The sequence below is a fragment of the Podarcis pityusensis genome (assembly GCF_964106645.2).
Source record: "Podarcis pityusensis genome assembly, chromosome: Z".
NCBI classification, from domain to species: Eukaryota; Metazoa; Chordata; class Lepidosauria; order Squamata; family Lacertidae; genus Podarcis; species Podarcis pityusensis.
This window is the reverse complement of record NC_138044.1, coordinates 29,276,421-29,293,306: the sequence shown is the minus strand read 5'-3', so window position 1 is coordinate 29,293,306 and position 16,886 is coordinate 29,276,421. Positions and strand designations below refer to the sequence as shown.

The following is a 16,886-nucleotide window of genomic DNA, read 5'->3' as shown; positions in this document are numbered from 1 at the left end:
ACAATAGTTTGTTTTTTTGTAAGAACTTGAGTGCACATCTTTCTAATTAGTTATTCCAAACATTTACAGTGTTTTATCTTATTTTTAAATTTAGATTTAATTTTATGAGACCTACCTTCTCCTACCTCCATCACATTCCAGTTTCAGTATTATTACAAGTGAATTTAATGCACTTTAAAAAAAAAATCAGTGTAATTCATTCTGGAGGAATCTCCAGCAGGTGAGAGATTGTCACAACCTCCCAAGCCATTCCTTTTGAACTTTAGAAGAACAGGTATAAAAACCACACAGCTGGATTGTATATTCTACATTGGTAGAAATACCATTATTAAAGCTTTGGCTATTGGGAAATTCTTCCCAGATTTTTGATTTCTCAATCCCATGGCTTGAAGTTCTGAGTTTTGAACTGGAATGGATGCACTAACCATTCTTAGTTGTTTCATTCCTCCTCCTCCTCTTCCTCCTCCCCCTTCCTCTTTAAAAAATCTGTGCATGCTCAGGTTGCCACAGCTTACAGTTCTCTCAGTTCTGATTGAAGTGTCTGGAGACAGACAAGTAAGGTTGTGTATCCACAGCAATGACCAGTGGAGAAATGACTGCTGGGAGGAGCAGAGAGAAGAAACACCATGGCGCATCTGCCACAGCACAATCGGATGCCTTCATCTGTCCCAGCTGCAACAAAACATGTCTCATCCAGCAGGCACAGTTTGACTTCACCTCCAAAGGTGCACTCTTCAATTGTCTCTTGAGGCAGACAGATGCCAAAAACAAAACTGACTTGAAAGCTTGTGTCATCGTTAAATGTCTAGTTGCTCCCCTAAAATATATTAGCTCAACATACACCAAAATGGAAGCCAGAGAAGGAGGGGCTTGATATAATTGTGGATCTAAAACAGTCACCCATGCTGGATTGTACATCATTAAATGGAAATGATGCAATTATCACACTCAGTAGTTTTGTTGTGTGCATGTGTGTACACGAGAGAGAAAGAGAGAAAACAGTTACATGCAATGGTGTGCGCACAGTTTGTTTGTAGGTTGATGCCTATGAAACCATCAGCTGATACATATTACCAAGCATTTTAACTGTGCTCAATCACTAGACAGGACATTATCTTGTCTATTTGCATAGGACAGCAAATCTATCCATTGCACTAGTTTGCAAATTCCTGCTGTTTATTTTCAACGCCTTTTTCATCTGCATTTAAGGTGCTCTGGGCTCTGCAGTTTCAAGTACCGATAGGAATCGCATGAGAAGTACCCTAGTTTGTTAAGCCCTCTTGAGTCCTCCCCCTCTTTTTTAAAGCATCTTTAGTTCTCCAATGCAAACGGTTCCTCAAATCTATTCAATGTGTTCTGAGCACTGCGCTCCCCCCTCCACAAAGCATTCAGGGATCCTGCATCCGAACAGTTAATTTGCACTATGCTCTGTTTCAAGAAAAAGGAAAACTGTCACCCTGTCATTTTAGTCTAACACTAAGCTTGTCAAAAGAGACAGCTGTTAAAATGAATTACTGTTGACATGCAGAGAAATGGCCCCAGCCAGATGTAAAGGACATCTGCGGCAATGAAGTGGTACAGGGTGGCTTTTAAAATGTGGTCATACTGGTATTTGAATAGACCGTCTATGGCGTTAAAACATGGCCTTGACTCAGACTGTTTAAAGCAGTGAACCAGAGCCAATGAAAAATGGCCAAGAAGTGCTGATCTGTTGCTGTATCCATAACTTATGCCTGAATATGAAAACAGCTCTGAATTGGAGCTATTAAGCCCTTATCTTGTATCTGGGAGGATGTAGACTTAAAAACGCAGCAGGGAAGATTGTGTGTTTCCAGGCTCTCGAATCTGGGGAGAGGCGAGGCATAAATTCATGAGGTGGATTATGCTGCCAAATAAGTTGGTTTGTCTTCTCTGAACGAATGCCCAGGTTGGAATTGCAAGGGCATTAAAAAGGTGGGCTGATTGCATCTAGGAACATCCGCAGATAAGTCCTGCTTTCATTGCCTTTCTCTTCCCCTCCCCTCTCTTTTTCTGTATGTGTGTAAGGCTTGATAGAGAAAGAGCTTGAGCTTAATGTATTTACTTGGGGGTTAGTGCTATCAGATTTGGAGCTTAGGATCACAGACAAAAATCAAATTAAAAAATCGAAATCCCTTGTATATGGGAAGCCTAGTTCCTTTGGTCTACACTTTGGTCTGCATAGTTAACAAGTTCTGTGGAGGAAAGAAAATTCAGATACTAAATTCAGATAGATAGATAGATAGATAGATAGCTAGATAGATGATAGATAGATAGATAGATAGATAGATAGATAGATATAGATAGATAGATGATAGATGATAGATGATAGATGATAGATAGATAGATAGATAGATAGATAGATAGATAGATAGATGATAGACAGACAGACAAAAATACACATAAATATATAAACCTATACCAAACAGTAGGAACACATATGAAACAGTAGCCCTTGTGGTTATTTTCTCTTATCTATATGGCAGGAGCAAGGAAGTTTTTATTCATTCCAAGGGCAACATTTACTTCCTTCCATGTGCCACAGGGCTTGAAACAAAAGTGGACAGATTAATATCATTGTATGTTACATTCTGCTGCCGTCATTTCCCTGACCATGTTTTCAGTCAGGGTACAAAGGGGCGTGTAGGGGCACCCTCACGTTCAAGGAAGGTGCTGCCTGGCCCCAGGGTGTATTGTTGCAATCCTTTGGTTATTGGGGCAGCAGCCCAGATGTGGGAAACACCTTTTTTTCCAGCCTAAAGGCCACATTCCATTTTGGGTAACCTTCCAAGGGCCACATGCCATTAGTGGGTGGAGCCGGAGACAAAAGTGGGAGGAGCAGACAATCTGAGTTTTATCTAAGCATAGTAGGTTAGTTTCTACATGTTCTCAATGACCCCTCTTTAGCCTTCATCCAGGCATCCCCCACAAAGGTTCCCCATTCTGTACAGCCGCATTTTATTTATTTTCTTCATGGCGTGTGTTTGTGTGTGTGTGTATATATATATATAGAGAGAGAGAGAGAGAGAGAGAGATTTCTTCCATAATCAGTGTGCACAAGGAGGGTGTGTGGCTCCCACGTGGTCTCCTACCCAGACTTCCTTATCTTTAGAAAGATTCCTTTGTGCCCTCAAACCATGTCCTGGGGTGGTCATACCTGTGCATGATGTGTTAGGTAGGAAGCAGTGGTGCTGGCAATGTTTGTGGGAAAATTCCCAGGGAGCTGTGATCACTGATGAAGCAAATTCCTTCCTTCCTTCCTTACAGCATCTAATTCTCCACAAAGCAGTGATGTGTACATGCTCCATTTCTCTTAATGCCAGGAGCCACATCCACACAGGGATGTACGGGGTGTTGCGGGAGGGGGTAGTACCTCTGGTGGGGGACATGTCATGCTCCTTCTTCGGTAATTTGTCCACCTTTGGTTCCCATCCTGCACTCAGCTCTCAACTGGAGCCAGTGCCAGATTAAACCCTGTGGAGGCCCCTAGGCAGTGGAAATCTTGGGGGGGCCCTCACAAATCTCAAAGTTTCTAGCGAATATTCTACTAGGATCTGGTTTCAGCGGGAACGCGTGACACACTTACCCACAAAAAGCTTCGTATCTGGAGGTTTCACGTGTGCACGCTCTAGTGGGATAACATTGAATTAAGGAAGCTTGATTGTAATTTTCTTTCTTGATCAAATCAATATTATTTTGATCTGCTGTCACAGGGCCCTTAAAAGGTGTGGAGCCCATAGGCCAGTGCCTACTCTGCCTATTTGGCAATCTGGCACTGCCTGTGGCTTCCAGAAGCTGTCAGCATGCAACAGTGGCCACAATCCAGGAACTGCTTTGACTGACTGCCTAAATCAGGTGAGGGTAGCCGATGGGTCTCAAACCCTTAGTGAGATAGGAACTTCTCCTGCATGCAGAGACAGGCTCTGGCAGATTGAGCAGACGAGACCAACATTGGGTCCAACAGTCAAGAAGGCAGGTTCTGCACATGCTGTAGAGGGAAGTGAGGGGCAGATGGGGCTCATCAACCTGGAAAGGTAGCCCATCTAGGAGAAGGAAACCTCTGATCCTAAACCTCTGCTGACTTGTGGGATATCTTTGAGAGAATAAAAGGCTATGGAGTAAACCCTACACAAATCTGGAGTGGAGTCCCTAAGACGTCTGGGTGGCGCCTTGTACGCCTACTTCCTTCAGCCAAGCTTGTGCCAAATGCTTTGCTCTGATTTCCTTTGGACCACATCAGTGAGGCCAAGAGTGGAGTCTTGTCATCTGGGCAGCCCATGGAGGTCACTTCGGTGCTGCTAACACAGCGATTTGACTTCATCCCTGGAGGGCAGAGGCATACTCCATAGTTTCTTGAGACAGGTGGATGCCACAAACCAACAACACCCACACTATGCATTCAAAGCACTATCATTCCACTTTGAACAATCATGGCTTTCCCCCAAACAATCATGGGAAGTGTAGTTTGTTAAGGGTGCTGAAAGTTGCTAGACAACCCCTATTCCCTTCATAGAACTATAATTCCCACAGTCCAACAGGATTGATTGTTAAACTACTCTGAGAATTATAGCTTGGGTGGGAGTATCTTCTACCATCTTTCAGCATCTTACCAGACTATAGTTCCCAGGATTCTTTGAGGGGGCAAGCTACAACTGTTAAAATGGTATCGTGGTGCTTTAAATGTATGGTGTGGATGTGGCCATGGGTTGCTCTGCATTGGCAGTACATTGTCCAGCATGGAAAGGCTGACCCAGACTTCTGGATAGTGGTTGACAGGCAGAGCAATCTTCCTCCCTCCCCCTGGCCTGTTTCACTGTAGCTTGAATTGCTGCATAAATGCAGGATTTTTGCATTGCATAATCTTCCACAAACAAATAAAAGTGGGTGAAATCACTGTTCCTCATGGGATCACTCACAGGCAGCAGACCCTCTTGGGGCATCCAGTGTTATACACACACCCTCCCTTTTAATAGCCAAACCTTTCATGGTTTGTGGAAGCCATTCACTCAGAGTACTGTATGAAGAAAAGATCGACAACTTCAACACAAACTCTGATTATATCTACTACAGTAACTGGTTTACAGAAGCAAGACTCCCTGTGGGTAGCCTTTCAGTAAGGCAACCCAAGCAGGGTCTTTTTTTAAAAAAAGGAAGGGAGACAGAGTTTGCTTATTTATCTTGCTACTTAGCACATCATGCACTTTCTTTGACATGAATTAATTTCCTCTGTAAAATGTCCCCTGTAATAACTAACATTGTCGCCACATTGTCCAAGTGGAGGAAGGATTAATTAAATGAAAAGGGGCCAAGAGGAAGTTCTAACTTCTGATTACTTGTGACCCAGATATTTAGTACTCTCCTTATGCTGAGGCCTCAGGTGTTCCAGGAAGGATGTTTCTTCCACCCCCACCCCCCTTTAACATTGAAACAAGGCAAGTTCAGAGATATCTGAGGGTGGTCATTTTTCTTATTTGCTCCAGATCCCCTTCAATTCATCATCAATATCCACAGGAAATAATCATCTCTTTATACTTCATATTCCTCTAAGCTCTGCAAGGCTCTTGTTATGATTGCTTTCCAGCTGTTTTTCCTCCCTTTTTCCTACAGAAAAAAATTCCATGTGAAGAATTTCTGGTCACTTACCAGTTGCTGATTGATACCTGCCAGTAAATGCCAACTTTGACCACCTTGAATGGAGATTTTAGTTTAGATAGTCCTTGATGCTCTAAATTATCATCCTTCTTTCTTTGAGAAGGTCTTGAGGTTCTCCAGCTTAAATGCTTGACATGAACAGTTTTTAGCTCCCAGGAAGGGCAGAGGTTAACAACAGTGAATCAGTTCAATGCTCTCTTGTTCTGAGTTGCTCTGTGAAGCTGGTCTGTGGTTAGATTTTAACAAGTTTTGTGTCCCAATTAGGTTGCAACATTTGTAGCGCAAACCATCTGTGCATAATATAATAAAGGGCATATTGTTGTTGTTTTGCAAGGCTGGAAAGTGAGAAAGCAAACACCACTGATAGTAAGACTCATAGATCTTCACCCTGATATTGGAACTCTATCAAACCAAACGCCCCTCCCCTGCTAGAAAAACAAAGAAATGTGTACTTTGGGCACTCCTCAGTTTATGGACACATATATGGCTACTGCAGTTCATTAGTCCTCAAGGCAAAGCTCCCATTTTTGTTATTGCAGTTTTGCATTCATGCAAAGGGGAGCAGGAGGGCTGATCTTGTTGACCTGGATAGAAAAGAGCTCAGTGATGTGACTGCCCTATTCAACTCAACCCAACCTTCTCTATCCATATTATTATTAATTAGATTTATTACTCATTCATCACCATGAGGTCTTAAGGTCCTAGGGCAAGCTTAATAATAATAATATGACCTTAACAGATTTGAGAACTGGGCCCAAACTAGTTTCCTTTTAGGGAAAATGTATAGAAAGTTTACCAATTAAGTAGGTAGCCGGCCTATCGGCAATAGGAGCACTGTTGACAGCTCTATTGTATAAGAGAGTTTTCCTTACTGCCTTTTCAAATTGATAAAAGAATTTCAGTGGGGACAAACATAAGGTTCTACCCTTAGGCAGGCATAACCAGCTGCAGAAATATACACCTGGCTTGCTAGTGGTAGGGGTCTTAGTAGACCACAATCTGAACATGAGTCAACAGTGTGACGCAGCAGCAAAAACAGCTCAGGATCTGAACTTATGGCTTCAAGTTACAAGAAATGAGATTCTGACTAAACACCAAGAAGAGCTGTTTGACAGTGGAACAGACTCCTTTGGAATGTGCTGGACTCTCCTCCATTGGAAGTTTTAAGCAGAGGTTGGATGGTCATCTGTTATGTGTGATGTAGTTGAGATTCCTGCATTGCAGGGGGTTGGACCAGCTTGACCCCTGGGATACCTTGCAACTCTACAATTCTATTGAAAACAGTTAAATCACAGTCAAGAGAATAGGGCTGTAAATCCCGGAAGACCTGCTCCCTGCCTTGTAGGTTTTTTCCCACCTGGCCTGGGTGAGGCTGCTTAACAAAATCTTGGGCTAGGGTATTGTTTGGGTAGTTTTGTTGGGAAGGGGGTTGTTGCTGTTGTTGGTTTTTGTATCTTTATTTTAGATTGTGCAGTTTTGTTGTGCCTTTTAATGTTTTATTTATTATTACTACTGTTCTTATGTTGTAGTTATGTATTTTTTCATGTTGTTAACTATCTTGAGCATGTGGAAAGGTAGCGTAGAAATAGAATTATGTATGTGCATATGTATGTATGTATGTATGTATGTATGAAGAATATACATAAGGTGTTGCACATTGGGGTTGCATTTTCCTGAGTTGCTTCATTACTCCAGCACAGCAGTCTTTGCCTTAGTAAGTTGACCATCAAATCACAGTGTTGGAGAAATAAAGCACTTCCAAAACATTTTGCAGCATAAATTGCGGGTGGGGAGCTGAAAATTTCAGGAGAGCCAGAGCCAGAGAAATTGGCCAGGCAATGTCAAAAAGCCAGTAATTTCCCATTGAGTCATCATACATCTCAAGACGGTTTATGAACAGAAGGCTGCCAGAGTCAAAAATGATGTCACTTAAGATGGAGGATTGTCCTGGTCCAACGCTGGATGATGCAGTGAAATTATTGATGACAACCAGAGCAGCTGGAGGAAAGCAATACAGTTGCTTTAGCAATGCAGCGGCAGAAAAATGAATAAACTGGTGGGCAGGTGGAAGCAGCGGGGGAGCTTCATGCTCCGGCACCGGGGGGTAGTGGAGAGCAGGCAGGGGCAAGGCTGGCGTGTGTCCTGGGGGCGTGACATGCCATCTGTGGGGGGGTGGCGCCCAGCACGGGTGGGGGGGCAGCCACGATAGCACCCACTGGGATCGCACTGCCGGGGGTGGTGCATTTCCCCCCCCCTCTTCTTCCTCCAGTGGGTGGAAGTACAGGAAGCCCATGAGCCTGCGAGCTGTGAAAGACACAGGCAACAGAGAAATTCCTTAGCTGGCATTTATTTGTGTAGATTGGGTGTACAGAATTTTGTGGGAGCCCCAAAGCACCTGACAGTACTGTTATATAATGCAAGTAATATCCAGTGTGCTTTGTAGCGTAACATTATCACACATAGAAAGAAAACACAACACACACAAACAGGAACTTACAGTTTAAATTTCTACAGTACCGAAAACAAAACAGAGGAAGGAAATTGTAGAGTGGAAGGGGAGGTGCATGTTTACTAAAATGCACATATTATGCAGAAATGTGCATAGGAAATGCATACATCAGTGAAAACAGCATACAAAAATGTATTATATTAAAAGAAATTGCTTGCAAAATCATGCACAGTAGTCAGACTGCAGGCAAAAATGTGTTTTTTTTTAATAGAAGAAATCCACAATAAAATATTGAAGAAATTTCATGAGGATTTTTTTTTAAATGCAAATCTGGAGGACTGTATTTAAGACCGGAAGAACAAGAAACAGAGAGAACCAAATTTGACAGATCCTTCCACCACGGTAATGCTACATACAGTGGGCAAGAGAAACCCCTAGCAGGCAGGACGCACACAACCAGCAAAGCTGGCCCAATATATTTTGCTGTTTGTGGTGGCAACCCCCATCCACAATAAGACAAGGAACATGGTACCCAAGGCCAGCTGAGACAGAAGATCCCAGAAGTGTTCTTCTTCATCATCTCTAGCAGGGAAGAACATACACTACAATAAATTGAAGGAAGTAAAGAATTTGCTGCATTTCTTGACAACCAAAACCATTGCCTCACTTTGTCTAATAGTAGGGTGGGTTTTGTTCCCCCAGACAGATGCACTCCAATTAGAAGCCCTCTTTCTGCATGAGCACCTTCTCACTCCCTCTCAAACACAGGTGTATTTTCTCCTCAGCTGGAGGGGTGTCACCTCTTTCAAAAATACAGAGATCCCCAACCATCAGTCATATGCTCCCAGTACTGAAACATCAACCATCTTAGACCATTAACCAACAACCTGCCCAAGAAAGGGTCAGCCAAGAATGTTTTATAAAGTACTCTTGGTGTCTTATGTATTGCACAGTAAGAAAAGCAGATTGCAGGATTTTGTCTCCAGGCTTCTGCTCTAAAAAGATTTAAAATGAAAAAAGCATGAGACATGAGTAGTAGAAAATCAGCCCCCCATTTTCTTCAGGGACTGGAAATATTTTGTGGGAAGATTTGAGGCAAATTTTGGGCCAGCCTCAGTCTAAACACAGCAAAAGGGGAAGAGGTTAGCAGGATTATATTGGCAAGGTTAGAAAGGCGAAGGGAACAAGCCCAGTTCAGGTTGGTTGCATGGCTCATTAGAGATTTACAATTTCTTTGCCTCCTATCTCTCCTGGTTAATGCCACGGGACTGGGAGCCCCTGCGGTGGAGAGGCTGGTGTTTGCTACCTCAATAGCAATAGAGGCTTTGAGAAGGATTTTAGCAATATGAGTGGAAAAATTCCCCATGCAGTGTCTTTAATGCTGCTATCCCTTGCTGAGCTGGAGCTGGTATAATTCTTCATCTGTGCAAATAGGGAGGGAAACTGGGGCATTAAGCTGCGATTGTTTGATGAATTCCTGCAAGCAAAGATGAATAAATTGCATAACATTCCCTTTGAATTGTTATGATCAGAAAGCTGAAATTAAGTTATATTATTCGGCTCAGAGAGGCAAGGATACCAACTTGCTTGTAGATGTGAGGATTTAAAAATGTGCTAAATGGCCATCAGAGGGAATTTTGCCATTGCTTTTATGTTTGGAGAATCACTGCTGCCACTGGCTTCGAAGAGATGAGGGAATAGACCCAAAGGTTCCCCTCCTCTGAAAATACATCTCCTTCTATAGGTGAAAGATTCCTGCTCTTGGGGATAGGGAACCTTTAGATCCAGTTTATTGAAAAGCTTCATTAAGTTGAATTCTACAAATCACAGAGTTCATGAGGTTTAGTGTCAGCATGTACCAACTCATATGCAAGCAACTTGCCATCTATATCCACCCTCCATTAATACCACCCCTTGTTGTTTTTTTAAGGTCTTATCATTGCTTCTTCTTTTTTTAAGGGGGAAGAGCATGCCCAACAATGAAAAGTTGAAAGCAAATGGGAAGAAAACAGCACAATTTGCCAAATGCGAACACACACACTCAACCACCCTACCCCACCTGCTAGAAGCCACACTAGTACAAGCAAACACAAAAGACACAGAAAGAAAATCAGTAGAGAGAGTTCACTGAAGCACAGCTTATAGTTTTTTGTTTCTTTGCAAGGCTGGAACTGCAAAATAAGGATTGTTCAGTTGTCAATTACTAGGTGTGGGCACAAGCTTCTGTTGCCTCATGGGGAGAGGGAGTTTCACAGATTCTGTGGGCCTGACATATTGAGCTGTAGTATCTTGAGGTTGGATCCAGAAAAGCTGTGGGCAGAAGGAAAATATCTGACCTTAGTGGACCCAGCTGTAGTCATACATGAACCAGTTATTACTGGACCAGACTACTGTAGTGGCCTCTCTGGAGGACAGTCTTTGAATGTAGTGCACCAAAATTCTTCTCATCCTTTGTTGTTGTTTCTGCTGTTCTTATTTTATATAGCACCATCAAACTTTGCCCAGAAGGCTTGTAGTCTGTCATTCAGCACAGAGGAAACAATAAAGAAAGGTAAGGGAACTGTATGCCATTTCCCTTCTGCACTCATGCTTTTGACCCAGTGGTAAAACACCAGGGAAAGTAGAAGCTTGGTATAGTCATATGTGCATTCATGTCCAGATAATCATGCAATGGGGGGCTAGAGCAGGGGCCCCCCACCTCCAGTACTAATGTCACTGCACTGACCATCTCATGAATTGAGTAGGGATGAAGGAGAAATATGGTTTGGCTAGCATGTTAATGCAAACTTAACTTTTCTGCAGCAATATGTGTTCTGAAGTTCAGTCATCCTTTGAACTTTCCATTTCCATGGATTTTGCAATTTAGTTCTCCAATCAAATATAAAAGGTGCAAAAATAGATATGTATTATGGGAAAGTGTGCATTAAAATGCATATAACATACAAATATGCATTATTAGGAGAATTTGTTTGGGGAAATATGTGTATCAGGCAAAATTGCATACAGAAGTATGCATATTAGGATAAATATACACAGATATGCTGATGAGGGCTCTTTTTCTTTTAAGCAGACTGTTGAAGAAATGTGGTGAAGTGAAAATAAGACTGGGAAAATGTGTAACAGAGAAAAATCAGAATTGATAGGCTTGACTATCCCAGGTGTTGAGTGGAATATGCACCTGTTTAAGCACTCCACATAACTGAGACTGACCACTTATTATGGTGTAATATTGTAGAGCACCTGATGAGGAGATTTCACCCCTCCCATATCCAAGAATCTGCCGATGTTCTCTGCTGATTCTCCAGAGAGGAGGGGGCGGTTTCTGCTCTCTACTTATTCCGTTCCACCTCACATCAGAGAGAGAGAGAGAGAGACTGAGTGTTAGAGAGAGATTGTGTGTATAGATAAGGTTGCTGCTAAGAGCAGCTGCAGACACTCAGTGCAGTTCAGCATTTTCGCTTAGACCTCATTTAGCTCTGTACATAGTTGTGTATTATAGTTGTAGATAGAATAAAAGAAGATATTCTACAGAGCTGCTCTCCAAGTCGTTTATGCTCTGCTATACTCTGCTGTACTTTGCTGTGCGGCGACTGTCTTCTTGTTGGAGTGAATCTGGTGCTCACAACTCTAAGCTGTGAGTCCAAAGCACTTTGACCTGTTCCTGTGCAGAAGGTGGTCTCTGGAAGTGCTACCCAGCTCGCCTAGCCCAGTCGGGGCTGAAGCGTATGAGTCCAGTTAGTGGCACTGGCTCAAGGGCGATGCTGACACCTGCTTGTGTATAACTGGACACCAATGAATGAAATTTGATTGCTGAACTGATGCTGTTCACCACCAACACCCCCCATCTCTGATCCTTAACTTTTAGATATCTCAATAGTGCCCCCCAAGTTTGAACTGCTCTGTTTTCTCAAGTGTAAGTTGCACCAATATTGCTGGGATTTTCAGCACCTGGTAAACCTGTCACTATTCATCAATGTTTTTGATGAAAGTGATACCCATTGTTGAGCTGATGTAGTTATGCTGCTAGTATAGTATTGGCTTCACATTAGTTTGTATTTAATTGAAACATTGCTTTATTGTATTGTTTCAATGTTATTTCTTACTCTGAGGTTGTGAAGAGTGGGTTATAAATAATGTAAATAAAATAAATAAATTTGTAAGGTGCCCTTACATTTCTGTCCTAAATTTTGTTATGAAGTACTAATGTTGGTGACTCGCTGAGATGCAACCATTTGGCCACTTCATTCATACCTGGTACGGATGACACCTGCTATGTTCATTTAAAATGTGGTAGCTTTCTCTTCAGTATATTGAACTTCCATAAGTTCCATTCATCTCCCGACAAGAATCCAGGCAAAGAGGCAGAGCTAAAGGATAGAAATAAAGACAGATGGCTCTTAATTACAAAGGTGAAATGCCAAATTAAATTTGAGGCTCCCCCCAATCACTTTAAAAATAGGACACTGACTTGGTTTACTTTGTAGGCAAAGGTGAACATTTCCTGAATTATAATCTTCCAGTGGAAACATTCTTGCTTTCATTGTTCAGAAAGAGATTATTTTAAAACATTAGTGAGACTTTCAATATTTGGAATGAGAAAGAAGTATCCTCAGTTTTCTTGTTTGTTTGTTTGGTTGGTTGGTTACTTTAAAAAAACACACAGATTTGTATTGAACAGTATTGAAAAACACCAGTTAATGTTTAAATTTAATTTTAATCAAAAGTCTTCATATAAACATTTAGGTTCCATCTGCACTATACATCTAAAGCAGCATACCAAGTCTATTTAAAGTGGGATCATAGTACTTTAAATGCATAATGCAGATGTAGCATGGGTGAAGAAAATAGCCTACTTTGCAAAGGTAAAATTTGCACGTGTTGTTTTGCCCACTTTTGCCTATGTCCCCACCTACCATGGCATGTGGATCCCGAAAGGAATGTGACCTTCTGACTAAAAAAGGTTCCCCATCCTTGGTCTAACCTTTCAGGGCAAGTAGTTTCACATACATATTTTTGTGATGGAAACACCCCTGTCACACGTTGCAACAAAGTGTGCCTCAGAAGGCAGTCACAAGATGCTCACAAGATCTCAAAAATGAATCGCAGAATTGTTAGCAGGAAGGGACCCAGAGGTAGGGCTGTCATATGTCCAGGTCTCCCCGGACACACCTGAGATTCGTCCATCAGAAGTAGCCAGATGTATGGCAACCCTTGTCAGAAGTGTTGATTTTTTGGAGAATTTCCTTAAAGATGGCTCAAAAACAACTTTTGTGTCCAGGCTTTCTGAAATATGGCAACCCTACCCAGAGGGTCATCTAGTCCAACCCTTTGCAATACAGGAATCCTGTCCACAGCTATTCCTGGGGGGGCTTGAACCACCAACCTTCTGGTTAACAGCCAAGCACAGTGATCCACTGCACAAACTGAGGTTCTAAAATTCATACAGGAGAAGGCAGCTTTGCAAGTCCCAATCTGCTTAGGGCTTTCAAAGTAAAATTTTGTCAGAATTTTGAATTGCAGTCCATGCCAATAGATGCTTGTTTCCATGTGTGACTGTGTTGCAGGAGCGGTTCACATGAAAGGGCAGAATCACAGAATTGCCCTCTCAACAGTGGTGTCCCTGTTGCTTACCTGAGCGGTGCAGAGGAGGGCAGTGGTGAAATTGAAGTTGTGTGAGTACACTGCCCAAGACAATCTGGCACAATTGCTGGTATGCCCACACAACCTCAACCTCACCACCACCCTACATACCCACACTAACATCTAACTAAGCAGCAGTGGCACTACCCTCCCAAGCTGGCCACTCCTGCTTGCATTGTGTGATGAACCACAGAAATGCAGGTGACAACCTTCTTAGTGAATAATTTTCAAGACTCACTCCACCTTAGGGGAACAGCTAAAGCTCAGTGGCTGAGTGTCTGTTTTCCATCCAGAAGCTCCTAGGTTCCATCCCTGGCATTTCCAGGAAGGGCTGGGAATATCCTCTCCCTGAAATCCTGGAGAGCTGCTGACAGTCAATGTAAACAATATTGACCTAGGTGGAGCAATGGTCGGACTTGCCATGGGGCAGCTTCCTACAGTGGCCCACCCAGGCTGATCAGTGGCTCCTTATGAATAGAAAGAATATAAAGGGTTTCCTTTTTCCAGGCTTGCTTCAGCAACATGATTTTCATGAGCACTGGTGTGCTTTTTTATTTATCTTCTTGCTCTTTGCCCTGACTCTTGGCTTATTCTCTGATCTTGTCTTCCAGATTTTCCTTCAGCCCTTTCTTCTGGAGTGCTCATTGTCTTTGCCTCCTGGTTAGCCCTTTGCTTTGGCTCGCTCTACGGCTTTTCTACATTGGCTACTCCCTCATTTCTTACAGCTACCCATGGCCCAAAACTGACACCCTGTTTGTCCATCACTCACCCCCAACTGATGTTGCTGTTATATTGAATTACACTGAATGCATCTACAAGCTGCTTCTACACATATACTAGTGTTTGTGTATAGCTGCTTGATTTGTATAGCTCAACTATTGTGTACCTGGGTACATGGACTGTATAGTTCTTGAATACTACATGTGATTAACTGTACAGACATACAACTCCACTATTTGTGCACACAGGTACACAGATTATGCCTCCTGTTGCTGTTCATCAAGGTTAAGAATGCATGGAATTCTAAATTGATATGAATGTTGACATAAATAAATGCCTGCTTGTCACAGTTATAAAAGCAAGTATTGTATGTGTTTGCCTGCCTGCCTGCCTGCCTGCTTACACAGGTAAACACACACACACTTTCCTTCCCTCCAAAGGAGGAAATGAATATCAGGAAAGACATACACACACAAAAACCAGGGCATTTTGTTCTTATGCACAGCAATGCACCTATATCTCTCCTCATCAGAAATCATTCTTAATGATGTCAGTGACAGTTTTACCTGAGAAACGACTGTTGGTGAATTTTAATTCAGAAAGGGCATGCTTTCTGGAAGAAGGGCTCTGTGGCAAATTGATTTTTCCAAGTTTAAGAAGAGACTGTGCTACATATCCAGGTGATGAGGACTGTCTCTGTATTACTAAAACAGATGGGCATTGCTCTTTCACATGTAACATCATGGGGATAGGCAACAAGCAAGCCAAGGGTTCATTCTGGAGTTCACAGTTCTCCTGCATGACCCCCCCAGCATGTTACTAAAGATTCTCCTCTTGTCTTCTGTAAGCTGACTTCATTGACTCTCAAATTTCCTGTATTGCATTGGCTTCTGAAGCAGGTATGGCTGGGGCCAAGCCAGGTGTGATTAATAGTGTGGTTAGCAACCACATCAGGTTTTTGCAAAGTAGATTCCAGGTACCCCAACTCCAATTAAATTAAATTCCAGTACCCCAATGAACACACACACAGCAACACACACACACACACACACACACACACAGCATGGCTGTGAGGCTTAGGGGATGGGAAGTATATTTGGAGCCAACGCGGTTCAGTATCCTTTAAGGTGTCTTAATGTACCTAATTTGCACTACCCCAAACAACATGGCAATAGAAACACAGCTATCCTTCAAAATCAATGCTGCTCTGAATTTTACAATGCAGTTCTCCAACAAATAATTTATAATTTATACAAAAATGTCTATAGTAAGCAAAAGTGAGCATGAAACTGCATATATTCATGTAAGTAGCATACAGCAATGCATTATACTAAGGAAAGTGCCTTGCAAAAATGTGCACAATACTCTAAATGACATACAAAAATGTGTGTAATGGGAGAAATTCACACTAAAATGAATTTTCATGAGAATTTCCCCCCTACCCTCATAAACTAATGTGTAAATGTGAACTGAAGTTAGGACTGGAAAAAAATAGAAACTGAGAGAAACCAAGTGACAGATTTGTCCATCCTCACTACAAATTACCTTGTAGGGTCCCCTCAATGTGCCTTTAGATCTCTCTCTCTCTCACACACACAACTGCCCTTTAACTGGGGTGTATAGTTGGCACTCTCCCAAGTTCTGATGGGTATCTCATTCAAACACAAAAAAGAGATTCCTAGCTCCCGTTGACTTTCATTCTGGGTTGTTAACTAGCCATCAACCTAACAAGAGAATTGTTAGCCAGAAACCAGTGACATCTGCTGAGCAGGTCTTGTAGAGGAGTGTGCAGAGTGCTAGGGTCCACTGATTAACTGTGAGGTCTTGCAGAGCCCTATTGCAAGTGCCAACAATCAGCTGATTGTTGCCACTTGCAGTGCTCTTTGCACAGAGCTTGAGATTACCCTATAATCAGTTGATCATCACACATTGTAGGCTGTGCCTTTTCCCACATGGCTTTAAACCATGTGGGCAAAAATGGGTTACCTACCATCATTGTGATATCAGGTGACTGACAGATAGGTGACCACACCTATCTCTCAAACTTTGCTCATGGGAGATACAAGAGGTAACAATTGTGCCCACTGGCTGCATCCAGTTCCTTGCATCCTAGCCTATGCATTTGGCTTCATGGGTCACAAGTTTTAGGAGCCTGAAGCAAACAAGGCAATGTCTACCATGAGTTTGTTTCCATTCTAGAGCTTCTGCATTGCTTGTCAGCATTGTCCTATTTCCCCACCTAATTTAGGAAGACAATGAAATTCTCATATGGCTGAAATCCAATATCTATTTTATTTCATTTTTGGCCTGGTCTGCAAACATGACCACACTTAAAACTTTTCTGCACAGAGTCCAAATGTTTGCGTTGTTTAGAGCTGCCAAGCGGACTGCCATCTCTGCTCGGAAT

The 16,886-nt window shown here is 42.4% G+C and overlaps 1 long non-coding RNA gene across 1 annotated transcript; it reads left to right on the top strand.

The window, feature by feature from the left end:
• Positions 1 to 1,764: 1,764 nt before the first annotated feature.
• LOC308468885 lies at positions 1,765 to 14,796 on the top strand. Its single transcript, XR_013981933.1, has 3 exons — positions 1,765 to 1,953; positions 10,605 to 10,670; positions 14,371 to 14,796. It is a non-coding gene; the product is annotated as an uncharacterized lncRNA (long non-coding RNA).
• The last annotated feature ends 2,090 nt before the right edge of the window (positions 14,797 to 16,886 follow it).